Source organism: Erythrolamprus reginae, chromosome 1 (assembly GCF_031021105.1).
Source record: "Erythrolamprus reginae isolate rEryReg1 chromosome 1, rEryReg1.hap1, whole genome shotgun sequence".
NCBI classification, from domain to species: Eukaryota; Metazoa; Chordata; class Lepidosauria; order Squamata; family Dipsadidae; genus Erythrolamprus; species Erythrolamprus reginae.
Window position 1 is genome coordinate 110,763,626 of NC_091950.1, and position 12,336 is coordinate 110,775,961.

The following is a 12,336-nucleotide window of genomic DNA, read 5'->3' on the forward strand; positions in this document are numbered from 1 at the left end:
CCAGAGTTAGCTGTGGATCGAGGAGGATGCCCAAGTTGTGAACCCTCTTTGAGTGGGTCAATAGGGTAATGGACAGACAGATGGAATTGTCCTTGGGAGGCAGTACCCACAGCCACTTCGTCTTGCCTGGATTGATTCTGAGCCTGTTGACATCCATTCCGACCCTGGCAGCCTCCAGACACCAGCACATTACTTCCACTGCTTCGCTGAGTGGACATGGGGTGGAGATGTACAGCTGAGTATCATCAGTGTACTGGTGGTAACTCACCCCATGCCCTTGGATGATCTCACCCAGTGGTTTCATGTAGATATTAAACAGCAGAGGGGAGAGGACTGACCCCTGAGGAACCCCACAAGGTAGGGATCTAGGAGTCGACCTCTGCCCCCCTGCTAACACCAACTGTGACTGACCACAGAGGTAGGAGGAGAACCACCTACCTTTAGGCTCATTGGGCAGAATCCATAGTTTCTTGAGGACAAAGATAGTACTCCCACTGATGGAAAACAGGGGGGGAAATGCATTTAATATATTCTGGCATATAAACGGTGCCTCCCACTCTCAGCCCCTCCAGTTGGTGCAGAAAGCTACCATGATTGATGGTATCGAAAGCCACTGAGAGATCAAGAAGCACCAGGACAGAGGATAAACCCCTGTCCCGGGCCTGCCAGAGATCATCCATCAGCACGACCAAAGCAGTTTATGTGCTGTAGCCAGGCTGAATCCTGACTGCTGAGGGCCTAGATAGACTTCTGGTTGCCTCAAGAATTGAACAGGGGGGTTCTGGTTAGGACCTTTGTGCCTCTTTGAGTGTTTAAGGTTGTCGACCCCTGGGCTAGACTTTGAAATGAAAGGGTGGCTGGCTGGTTGGATTCATGAATAATGCAACAACAAGGTACTTTCATATTGTAACCTAGAAAACCTAAAAAGGCCCTGCTTTTGAACTATCAGAAATGAAGCAGTTCAAATGTCACCACCAGCTCAAGGCTGACTCATCCTTCCATCTTTCCAAGGTGGGTAAAAACAAGGACTCATATTGTTGGGGGCAATATGCTGATTCTGTAAACAGTTTAGAGAAGGCTGTAAAAGCACTATAAAGTAGTATATAAGTCTAAATGCTATTGCCATTAAGCTCAACTCAAAGAGGTTTGTATTTTAAATATGATATTTGGATAGTTCTCCAACATGGAATAGCTTGGCATTAAAAATCTCAGTATTTCAAGCTCAGACATTTTTTTTTAATGTCTCTGTAACCTGCAAGGATTGCTTGGTTGGTTTGCCAACCGACTCAAAAGCCACAGAGACCAAGGTAAATGATATATTGCTACAAAAGGGCCCCTGTGGTGAAGTTTTTTTTTCTCCCTTTGGGGAAAGACGTTTTCACCTTTTATTTGGTATTATGGTAAACCCATTAGGAGTTAACATGCCCATTTTATTGAATGGGTCAACAAGCAAAACTTGTTCCAATATTTAGAGTTTCACTGCTCTTCCAAATTTCATTAGCAAATTAGTGGAACTTAGAAGCCTATAGAAAAAAAAGTACCTGAAAGGTTACATAGGCCTCTTGCTACTTACCTACCTAATCATCCATCCATCTGTCTGCCTGTCTACTTATCTGCTTGTAATCCTGCAAGACTACACCCAGGCAAATTTATGCCAGAATATGTTAAATGCATTTTTTTCCTGTTTTCCATCAGTGGGAGCACTGTCTTTGGCCTCAAGAAACTATGGATTCTGCCCAATGAGCCTAAAGGAATAAACTTAACCTTGGCTCCCAATGATCCCCAGCTGAAACATTTTACTGCATGTTAAGTGTCATCAAATGCTCCCAATCAATCCCATCCAAGCATTCTTTTCAAAGCCATCGCGCTGCTCCTCTCAACTGCATTGGAAGCAACATAAATAAGCATTTGGCTCGTTTTCGGTCCAAAGTTTCTTGCGCATAGTTTGTAATTCAATACCCCTCTTCTTTCCTATGGCAAACCTGTATTTGCCGTTTCGCCCGCTTCTTTCTATCCAACCCCCCTTTCCCCTACTCCCCTCCCTCAAGTCAGCTTTAAACTTCCGTTCCGTCTATGTGGACTGATGAAATGTAGGAAATCTGTTTCTGGTGGAAAAAAAAAACCCCTCGCTTTCCCAAAGAGAGCACCAAGTATACAGTGATCAGAAGTATGAACAGTGGCAGTAGCGCTGCTACGGTCGGGCTGCTCGGGCTAAGAGGACGGGCTACAAGAGGAGGAGAGGAGTTTTGAGTCACCGCGCGGGCAAAGTGAGTGAGCGATTTTTTTATTTTTTTTGCAACGCGTAGCGGCGGGAAGGCGGGTGCGCTAACTCTCCACTCAGAAATAGCGGCCGCGAGTGGGCGAGGGGAAGTGGGCTCTGGTGGCCGCGCCAGACATTAAAAAGAAAGATGCATCGGTGCGGTTGAAATTCAACAAAGGGACCAAGGATGCGAACGTGGGTGGAATTGGACATTGCGTCTGTGTAACCTCGAGGTGGTCTGTTTTTAACCCCCAAAGACCGGGGGGGGGGAGAGCGTGTGTAAGGAAACCTCGTTCCAATCCCGTGGAAGACGACGGGCTTCTTTCTCCCCCCCCCCAACCCCACCACTCCATTTTCAACCCTCCGCCTCGCGTCCTTCTAGATTTGCCGCAGCGAGGCGGAGGGTTTCCACAAGTTTTTTTTTTTAAGCGCACGCGGTCTTCCACGGCTTGGCGAGGCTATGCGCAAAGTTTACAAACAAGCGCGCGTCCGTTCGGCGCTCTGCTGATCTAGGACAACCGCGTTGAGTGCAAACGTTTGTGTGCGTGTGCCAAACAACAACAACAACGGGAAGAGAGAACGGGGAGACTGCATGAGCGCGTGCTTGGGTGGGTGCGCTGTTTTTGGAACGCTGCTGAACACTTTCTAAACTTTGGCCGGCCTTTTGCGCGTGGCCTCTCGGCTTCAATCTTGGCTTTGAACTCAGATAACAAAATCTACCTCCGTCCCAATAATGAACGCTGGCATTCTCTCGCTTTCTATCCCCCCTCCCCCAAAAGAGCAGACTTGTGGGTTTGGTGGGCAGGTAAAACCAATGTGTAAGCTACGGGCGCGGGGAATTTACCCGTTTTATTCTGTGGTTCTAGAAAGGCAGTCCAAATAGCGCTGGGGAAGTTAGGTCCGGAGGTCAAGCTCACGGCCTGGAGCCCGTTGGCCGTAAACAAGAACGAGCGGACAAAAACTTAAAAACCATCGGGGCAATTGGGATTTAGGGCAATTGGATATTCGAGCTGGTAATACGCAAGTCCTTTCTTCCTGCAACTTCGTGAAGCCTGGAGGGGAGGAGAACGGAACCATGGATTTCCTTGATTGTACAGTAGAGAGTTGCGTTTCGGTAACAGGAAGGTCCCTGCAATCGCAAATTGAGAAGACAGCAATCTGTCTGCACCAGATCAAACTTGTTCCCTAAATTGGACTTAGATCAGACAAAAGGTGTTGTTTTGTTAAAAGCAACTTACGAGTCTTACAGGTAGGACCGCTGCCTTAATCGCTAAAGCTATTACCCTCAGTGTAGATGTAATTCCATTGAGCATTATGCATTGAGCGCGGTTAGTCAGCCAGTTTTGAATTCATCTTGTAGTGATGCTGTCTAACCCATATTTTTCTACTTTATCTACCCAAGTGGCTCTCCCTTAATGTGCTTTCATTTGGAAGACAAGGTTTGAGTAGAGAAAAGTGGGAGGAGGAGGAGGATAAAATAACACTATCTCCCTTCCATACCGCTCCGGGTTACCTCGCGGTAGTCTTTGTTTCTCCCCACGTTTGCGCATCGTTCTCTGGAAACATCTGCAGCAAATCTTGCTGGAGGTGGGGGAAAGGAGTCCGGCTAGCTTTCCCTCTTTCCTTAATTGCAGACTTTTAGTTTAAACCCCGAACGACCCAGGAGACGTTGCTTTAAAAGGCTCCTGCTTTCCGCCCGTGGGAGAGGTAGATATCAGCCAGAAAACGAGACAGGCTCTTAAGGATTGGTATGTTTGGCAGGGGATCGCGTTACCGACTCGCCTCTGCAGTCTGCTTCCCCTCGCCGCCCCTTTTCCTGCCGCTCCGAAACGATCCAAGCGCCGGGTGTTCTCCCTCCTCCAATTCAGGGATGGCGGGAAATTGGGAGGGGGGGGAGAATCGGAGGTGGGACTCTTTTCCGGCCGGTCCCCCCCCCCTTTCGTGCTTCAGAAAGTGGCTGAACTGGCTCGGCGGCGCGGGTTCCTCCCCTTCCCCGTCGCATTGCAGGTTTCCTCCCAGGCTCTGCGGACTCTCGGGTGTCTGGCCTCGCCGTGGTGGGGCCGTGAGTGGAAACAGAACGTAGTTGGAAGCCCCTTTTGTTTCCAAATGATTGGACCGAGTTCAGTATAGTGGTTTGTGCGATGGAATGGCGCTCTAATGGGAAATTGGCTGAAGTTTAGCAAAGCATTTCGCCTGGCCCGAGCGACCATTGGCGAAGGATGGGCTGTATTAGCGTTGCGTTTTACATACAGTTGGCCCAAACCTTCGGGTTAGTCCGGGGAATATTGATGCGGAGAACCGAGCCAGGGAGGGGGAAGTACGTGTCCTTAAGCAGACACAATCGCTGTGTTTCTACAGCGCATAAACTGATTAGGGTTTGCAGGAATGACAAAAACAAATCCTGAACTCAATCGGAAACAAAGGGCTGGGGGTGGCCATCAGAATCAGATTTATCCCGTTTGCTTCCACTGGTTCACATTGATTGATTGGTTGGGTGATTGATTGGATTTACAACATTGGCTTACAACGTATAAAAAAACAGTAAAAACATCCCAAATCCAATTTTAATTTAAACTAACTAATCTAAACCCCTAATTCATTAAAAACCAATCACTCTTATTTAAACAGTCAAATATACGCTCTATTCATCAGCCAGGGCCTAATGTCCAGTGGCTCCAGACCTCAGCAGAAGGTGGGGAGGGTGGGAGCAGTACAAATCTCTGGGGGGAGCTGGTTCCAGAGGGCCAGGCCCCCCACGGAAAAGGCTCTTCCCCTAGGCCCCACCTTGAAGGGACCTGGAGAAGACTGACTGTGGAATATAAGAACATAAGAAGAGCCATGCTGAATCAGGCCAAAGACCATTGAGTCCAACATTCTATGTCACACAGTGGCGCACCAATTGTACATGGGGATCTTGAGCAGAAAGAGAAGGCAAAACCCTCCCTTTCCCTTGACCCCCATCAAATGGTACTCAAGGGAATCCTGCCGGCCTCAACCAACATAGAGGCAGCACTTGGACATCTGTTTCAATTACCACAGATACCCTTGTCATCCATGAATCTGTCTAATCCAGCCTTGAAGCTATCCAGGCTGACAGCTGTCATGACCTCTTCTTGAAGTGAATTCCATAAACCAAGGACTCTCTGGGTGAAGAAATATTTCCCTTGTTTTGTCCTCACTTTCTTACCTATGAGCTTATGTTCCTAGTATTGTGTGGTAGAGAAAAGAATTTTCTCTTTCCACCTTTTCTACCCCATGCACGAGTTCACGGAGAGGGTCGGCATACAAATCTAAATAATAAATAAATAAATAAATAAATTTTATACACTTCGATCAAGTCAGCCTTTAAACGCCATCTTTCAAGGCTGAAGAAACCAAGGCATTGCAACCTGGTTCCATAAGGGAGGTGCTCCATTTCCTTGATCATTCTTGTTGCCCTTTTTTGTACCTTTTCCAGTTCCATTATATCCTTGAGGTGAGGTGAGGTGACCAAAACTGTACACAGTACTCCAAGTGTGGTCTCACCATTGATTTGTGTAGAGGCAATACAACACTTGCCGACCCATTTTCGATTCCCTTCCTAATCAGGCGAAGCATGGAATTTGCTTGGCTGCACAATGGGTTGACATTTTCATTGATCTGTCCACCAAAACCCCAAGATCCCTTTCTTGGGTTGTCTCAGAAAGCCTGGAACCTGACTGGCTACTGGCAGAAGGCGTTCCAGTAAGTAATCTGGCCTGATGCTATGTAGGGCTTTATAGGTTATAATCAACACTTTGAATTGCATTCAGAAACCAATCAGCAGCCAATGCAGGTTGCAGAGTGCCACTTTTATGAGTGGCAAAGTAATACAGATAGTCCTCGATTTAAGACCACAATTGAGGCCAATTATTTCTGTTCTGCCAAACAAGACCGTGAGTTTTCTTGTTATTTTACTATCTTGCCATTTGCAATTCTTGAGCGAATCACTGCAGTTGTTAAATTAGTAAGGGTGGTGATTAAGTAAACCTGGCTTCCCCTATTGACCTTGCCTGTCAAAAGGACAGATAGCCTGACCGTGGGATACTGCAGCTGTCATCAGTACATGCCAGTTCCAAGCAGCCACATTTTGATCATTGACCATGGAGATACTACAACAGTTGTAAGTGTGAAAAACGGTCATAAGTCACTTGTTTTCAGTCCATTGCAACTTTGAATGGTCACTAAATGAATGATGGTACAAATAACAGGTTCCACATCCTTAAGTAACTCAGTCCTGTCTGTGTTTCTGTCTATCTATGTGTGCATGTATCTATGTATGCACATATTTATGTATCTATGTATGCATGTATCTATGTGTGCATGTATCTATGTGTGCATGTATCTATGTATGCATGTATCTATGTATGCATGTATGTTTGTGCATATCTACATATCTATGCATATATCTATGCATGCACACATCTATGTATCCATTGGATGGCCCTTTGTGAGCCTTTGTTTAGGATACAAAATGTATGCAGCATGTTTAACTCTCCTTCACTTTTTTTACAATATAGTAACCTTTTAAGGCTAGTTAGACTTGGAGTTAAGGATTTCAAAGTAATCATGTGACTATGGGGATGTTGCAACAGTTGTAAGTGTGAGAAAGTCATGCGATTTTTTGCACTGCCATTATAACTTCAAATGGTCACTAAATGGATGTTTATAAGTACAGGGAACTTACCTATAACAAGAATTTAAGGCTGAGTGTAGGGCTGAGAGGGAAATGGGAATGGATACTCCCAGTCTTTGCCTTATATTGAAGTAACTTTTTTAGTCTGACCACTGTCACCCTTACCAGTGTTATTTGCAAATCCAGTAATGTAGGGTCTGCAGTAAGAGCCTTCTACAGTATCTCCTGTTGTAAGATGTGTGTTAACCTGAGAATTTCAGCTCCTTCCTTTGGTGTACTGTATGTCTGTGGTGTCCCACTCACTTACTGGCGTACATAATGGTGGTTTAGTGGGTTTATGAATATTCACCAGCAATTCCCTTCACTAGAAACCTAGAGCTAGCAGTATCTTAATTAAGTCCAGACAAAAGCAGAACAATGCTACTCCACGGAGCAATGGCCATCAGTCCACAAGGCACTTGAAAGTTTCCCAAGCAAAAGAAACCCGCTAGGCAAAATTAAATTCAAAATACAAGAGGGTGCATGAGGCAAGAAAAGTCCAGAGTTCTCAAGGCATAATCTAAAACAGGGGTGTTAAACTTGCGGTGTCACGATGGCATCACATGACATATTGTGACTTTCTCCCCCTTCACTTAACTGGGCATGGACATGGCCAGCGTGTGATACATCTGGCCTGCAGGATGCCAGTTTGACAGCCTTGATCTAAACTCAAGGCACAGAGTCAATCCGAGACAAGGAAGGCTGGAATCTTAACATCCAGGAAACACGTAGTTAGGAGATGTACACATTGTTTCTTTTTTATTATTATTATTATTATTATTATTATTATTATTATTATTATTATTATTATTATTATTATTATTGGTTTTTCATTTTTAGAACATCACAATATTTTGACACAGATTCATACCCATTGTCTTACTTTGTTTCTACTTAATAATATACTGTATTTTTTGGAGTATAAGAAGCACCAGAATATAAGAGGCACCTTAATTTGGGGGGAGGAAAATAGAGAAAGGAATCTGCTTACCAGGTATTCATCTAGTTAGCATCCTTAGTCTGGTCAGCTTCAGCACATTATTTTATCCCCTGGTTAATGGCTTAAAATATTATTCTGAGAGAGTAACAATGAAAGAGCTGGGGATATCATTAGTACCTGGAAAGAAACAGTCTGAGCAAGTAGAGCAATGGAAAAAACCCTGCAAAGACTTAGGGCTTTGAAAACATTCTTCACAGAGAGAAACAATGAAAGAGCCTGCAAGATAAGAGCTGGGAAGATCGTTAGCAGCTAGTTAGGGCTGGGGGGGGGAAGCTACATTCAGTGTATAAGACACCCTCTAATTACCAGCTTCTTTTAGGGAGGAAAAGGATGCATCTTATAGACCGAAAAATATGGTACATTATATCATACATTTACATACTTCTTATTTTCCATCAGTCATTACACATTGTTTCACAATCCTTTCTTTTTTTCCTAATCCAATTGTACTATATTTTCTAATATTCTGAATTATTTAATCCTTTTAGCTCCATTGTCAATCTGTCCATCTCTGCACACATTATTTCTAGCATCACCTCCACCAGTCTGCTTGCTAAATAGCCAGCTTTGGAACAGCCCATCAAGAAGGAAGAGGCTGCCACCTTATTAGTTATCAAGCTGCTACTGCCTTTTCTCTGCAACTACATGTTCTTGGATCAGGTGCAGAAGGCAGCTCCTCTTCTTCATTGCCAACTGGTTGCAGCTGCATGCTTTCCCCACTTGAAGATTCAGGGCTATCCTGCTGCAGCTGTGTTTCAACCAATCACTCTCAGCTAGCTTCCCTGAGCCATTGACCAATGTCCTTCCAAAACATACCTGGAATCATTCATTCATTCATTCATTCATTCATTCATTTTATTTGACCTCTATGCAGCCCAATCTCGAAGGACTCAGGCTGGCTTACAACAATATAAAAATACAACTTACAATAAAAAGAAGTCAAATATAAATTAAAACAATAACCCCAGTTAAAAAACCCACGATTCAAACAATCCAATCAACACATGCATACCATTCAATGCAATTTGGCCATGAAAGATGTAAAATTCCCAGCTCCCAGGCCTACCAGGTCTTTGTAGCCTACCAGGTCTTTGTAGCCTTTCGGAAGGCCACTAGGGTGGGAGCAGTATGGACATCGGGTGGGGTTGGTTCCATAGAGCCAGGGTGGCCACAGAGAAGGCCCTCCCATGCAGTCCCAGCAGCCCACACTGCTCAGTCAACGGGACCTGGAGAAGGCCAACCTTGTGAGATCGTATTGGTCTCTGGGAGGTATACGGCAAGAGATGGTCCCATAAATAGTTTGGCCCTGAGCCATGTAGGGCTTTATAGATTTAGTTTACTAGTTTCTCCTCCTCTGAACTGACATCTGGAAAGACATCTGGGGAAGCAGCTGGAAGACTCATCACAATGTCTTAGAAATCATATCAGATATAATAAGTTGAAAAACAATCTCTGAATTGTACTTTATTTTATGAGAATAATATAGTCAACATTGACTGTTCGTGAAAAACTATTACAGGGTTGGATTTCATTTGTACTTGAATGGGAGACCACTAGAAAATCCTAAAGCTGCAGATTAGATTGGAAAACTGGGAGGAGAAGACAATGGCAAGTCCTTCTGAATGGAAAAGAAAGAGACCACATGGATACATTCCTAAATATTCAGAAGTCACTTGGAGGGAGTTTTTCATTTTTTAAAAATATATATCAAATACTCACATTTTAAGTTATACATCTATAAATATTACATTTAGCAAACAAGCTTCCCATTCACACAAGTGCACAAGCGCCCTGCCTTCTTGTCTTCCCTCAAACCCCACACCAGTACCTAGGTGACTTACACAACCATGGAGCATCATGTTTAAAAGGCTTTTGACTAGGTCTGGGCAGGTCTTCTATCAGATCTAAGTTCTACTCCATTCTTGATAATGGAAATTCTGACTATCTATGGCAGTAATGGCTAACCTTTTCCTAGTCATGTGCTGAAAGCATGCAAGTACATGACTCTGTGTGTGTGTGTGTGTGTGTGTGTGTGTGTGTGTGATGGCACCAATAAGGCAATGTGTGTGCAACACCCCTGCACAGCCCCTGCCCCTGCCCCTCTTCGCATGAATGGGTGACTCCCTTGCCCAATTTTGGTCCTAGCAGGCCTCCCTGCAGCCTCCTGGGACCAGAAATGAGCCACAGGAAGAGGGACACTCCATCCCCCATGCTGCCCATCCCCCCCCACAGGCACATGTGACCCCACCCCTGTGCATGCATGTACATCTCCCTGCCTTCTGTACATGTGCGGCAAATACACCTTTCTGATAATCCCTGCAGAATTGAATCTTTTTTCAGAATTTCTAGTAGAAAGGAATACTTTTTTGGGGGGGGGGGCTAGAATCCTATTGGGGATTTTTTAAAAGACAATTTCATAGTACAGTGGTACCTCTACTTAAGAATGCCTCTACTTAAGAACTTTTCTAGATAAAAAAATGGGTGTTCAAGATTTTTTTGCCTCTTCTTAAGAACCATTTCTACTTAAGAACCCAAGGCCAGAAAAATTTCCCAGGAAATTTGAGTGGCACGAAGGCCCAGCCATTTTCCTGCCATTCCCCCTTTAATCCCGGCCATCTCGGGCTTTTCTGGGCTGCCAGAGGAGCCTTTCGGTGGTGCTTAAGGAGGCTTTGGCAGTCCAGAGCGAGCAAAGCATATTCCTTTCTCTGGGCACTTGGAGAGGGAATAAACATCTGCCAGCGCCCAGAGAAAAGAAACGATCTCTTTGTTCTGGGCAGCCCAGAGCAAATGGAGCGTTTTCCTTTCTTTGGGTGCTTTACTGTGTTGACTCCATCATACTGCCTCCCATCCACCCGGCACAAGGTTGCCTCCCAGAGTGTTTGGCACAGAAAGGCAAAAGGGGGTGTTTCACCCCAGCCAGATCAACTGGGCTTCAGCCAAACTGAGGAGTCACCACAGTGAAGGAAAGGCGCCAGTTACAAAGCGAGCAAGCGAGATGAGAGGGGAGCCTTTCAGCATGGGAAGGTAGAGGAACCAGGTAGCAGCAGCCGCCGCCATCTTTCGGTCAAAGGAGCAGGAGGTTCCCCCCTATCGCTCACCTGGGTTTCTCTCTCTGGTGCAGTGTTTGGGAGGCAGCCTTGCGCCGGGTGTATGGGAGGGGCGTGCTCTTCCTCACCGCCTCAGAGTCTCTCTTTTTTTTTTGTAAGCTTTAAAGTTTTGGATTTTTTTTTATTCTCCTCCCCTCACCTTCTTACTTCGGCAGCGACTGTATTCCTCTTCTTCCTCCTCCTCCCACGCAAATTCCGAGCTTTTATTTCCTTGCTAATGGGTTTGCATGCATTGTTTGCTTTTACATTGATTCCTATGGGAAAAATTGCTTCTACTTACAAACTTTTCTACTTAAGAACCTGGTCACGGAATGAATTAAGTTCTTAAGTAGAGGTACCACTGTATTATCATTTTTAAGTCTTGAATAAAATGATTTGCAAAAGTTGTTGCTTTGTTTTTTTCATTAAAAAGTACAACAAAACATATATCCATCCTAAGATAAAATACAGAAAATAGTATAAGGGCAGACTAGATGGACCATGAGGTCTTTTTCTGCCGTCAGACTTCTATGTTTCTATGTTTCTAAAACATTTTGTGGCATGTAATAGATCAGTGGTTCTCAATCTTTTCCTCATCATGGACCCCCACCCCTTTAAATACATTTTGTGGCCATGACCATGGACGTAAATCCCCAAGACTTAACTCAAGATTTAAATCATAACATTTTTTCAAGCCTACACAGACGTCCAGGGATCCGCAGACTACAGCTTGAGAAGCACTGCAATAGACCTTATCCAATTCTTGCTCCTTCTCCTCCTCCTCCCTATTTGAACCACTATTTTTCTTATTCCTTCCCTGGGATTTTTTGGAACAGTTCTAAGTCTTAGACAAAATTATTTTTTCCTAAGCTTAAGAAATTCAAAATTATCTAAGGGCCACACCCCAGTACTGGGTTTTGCCTATTTGCAACCGGGATGCAGGCCAGCATACACATGCAGCTCAACTCCACACGAGTGTTGGGATGGTATGCATACACATGTGTGTGCAGCTTAACTTGCAGTTGAGATGCAGGTACATTCCAGCCTGCTGCTTGGATGGCCCGACTCCCCCCCCCCCAGGCCCCAAACCAGGCTACCAAATTGCAAAGGTTGGGAACCACTGTTCTAACCTTCTTTCCAGATTACATTTTGTGTTCTGAAAGGTCCACCCATTATGTAGTTGTTTAATATCCCCCGTAATTTTATTCAATTTATTATCTAGTTGTTTTTTTCCAAATGGTCAAATTTGGCTTCTATAGATTATATCACATTAGTGATATAATGTGCTGTAATGTCG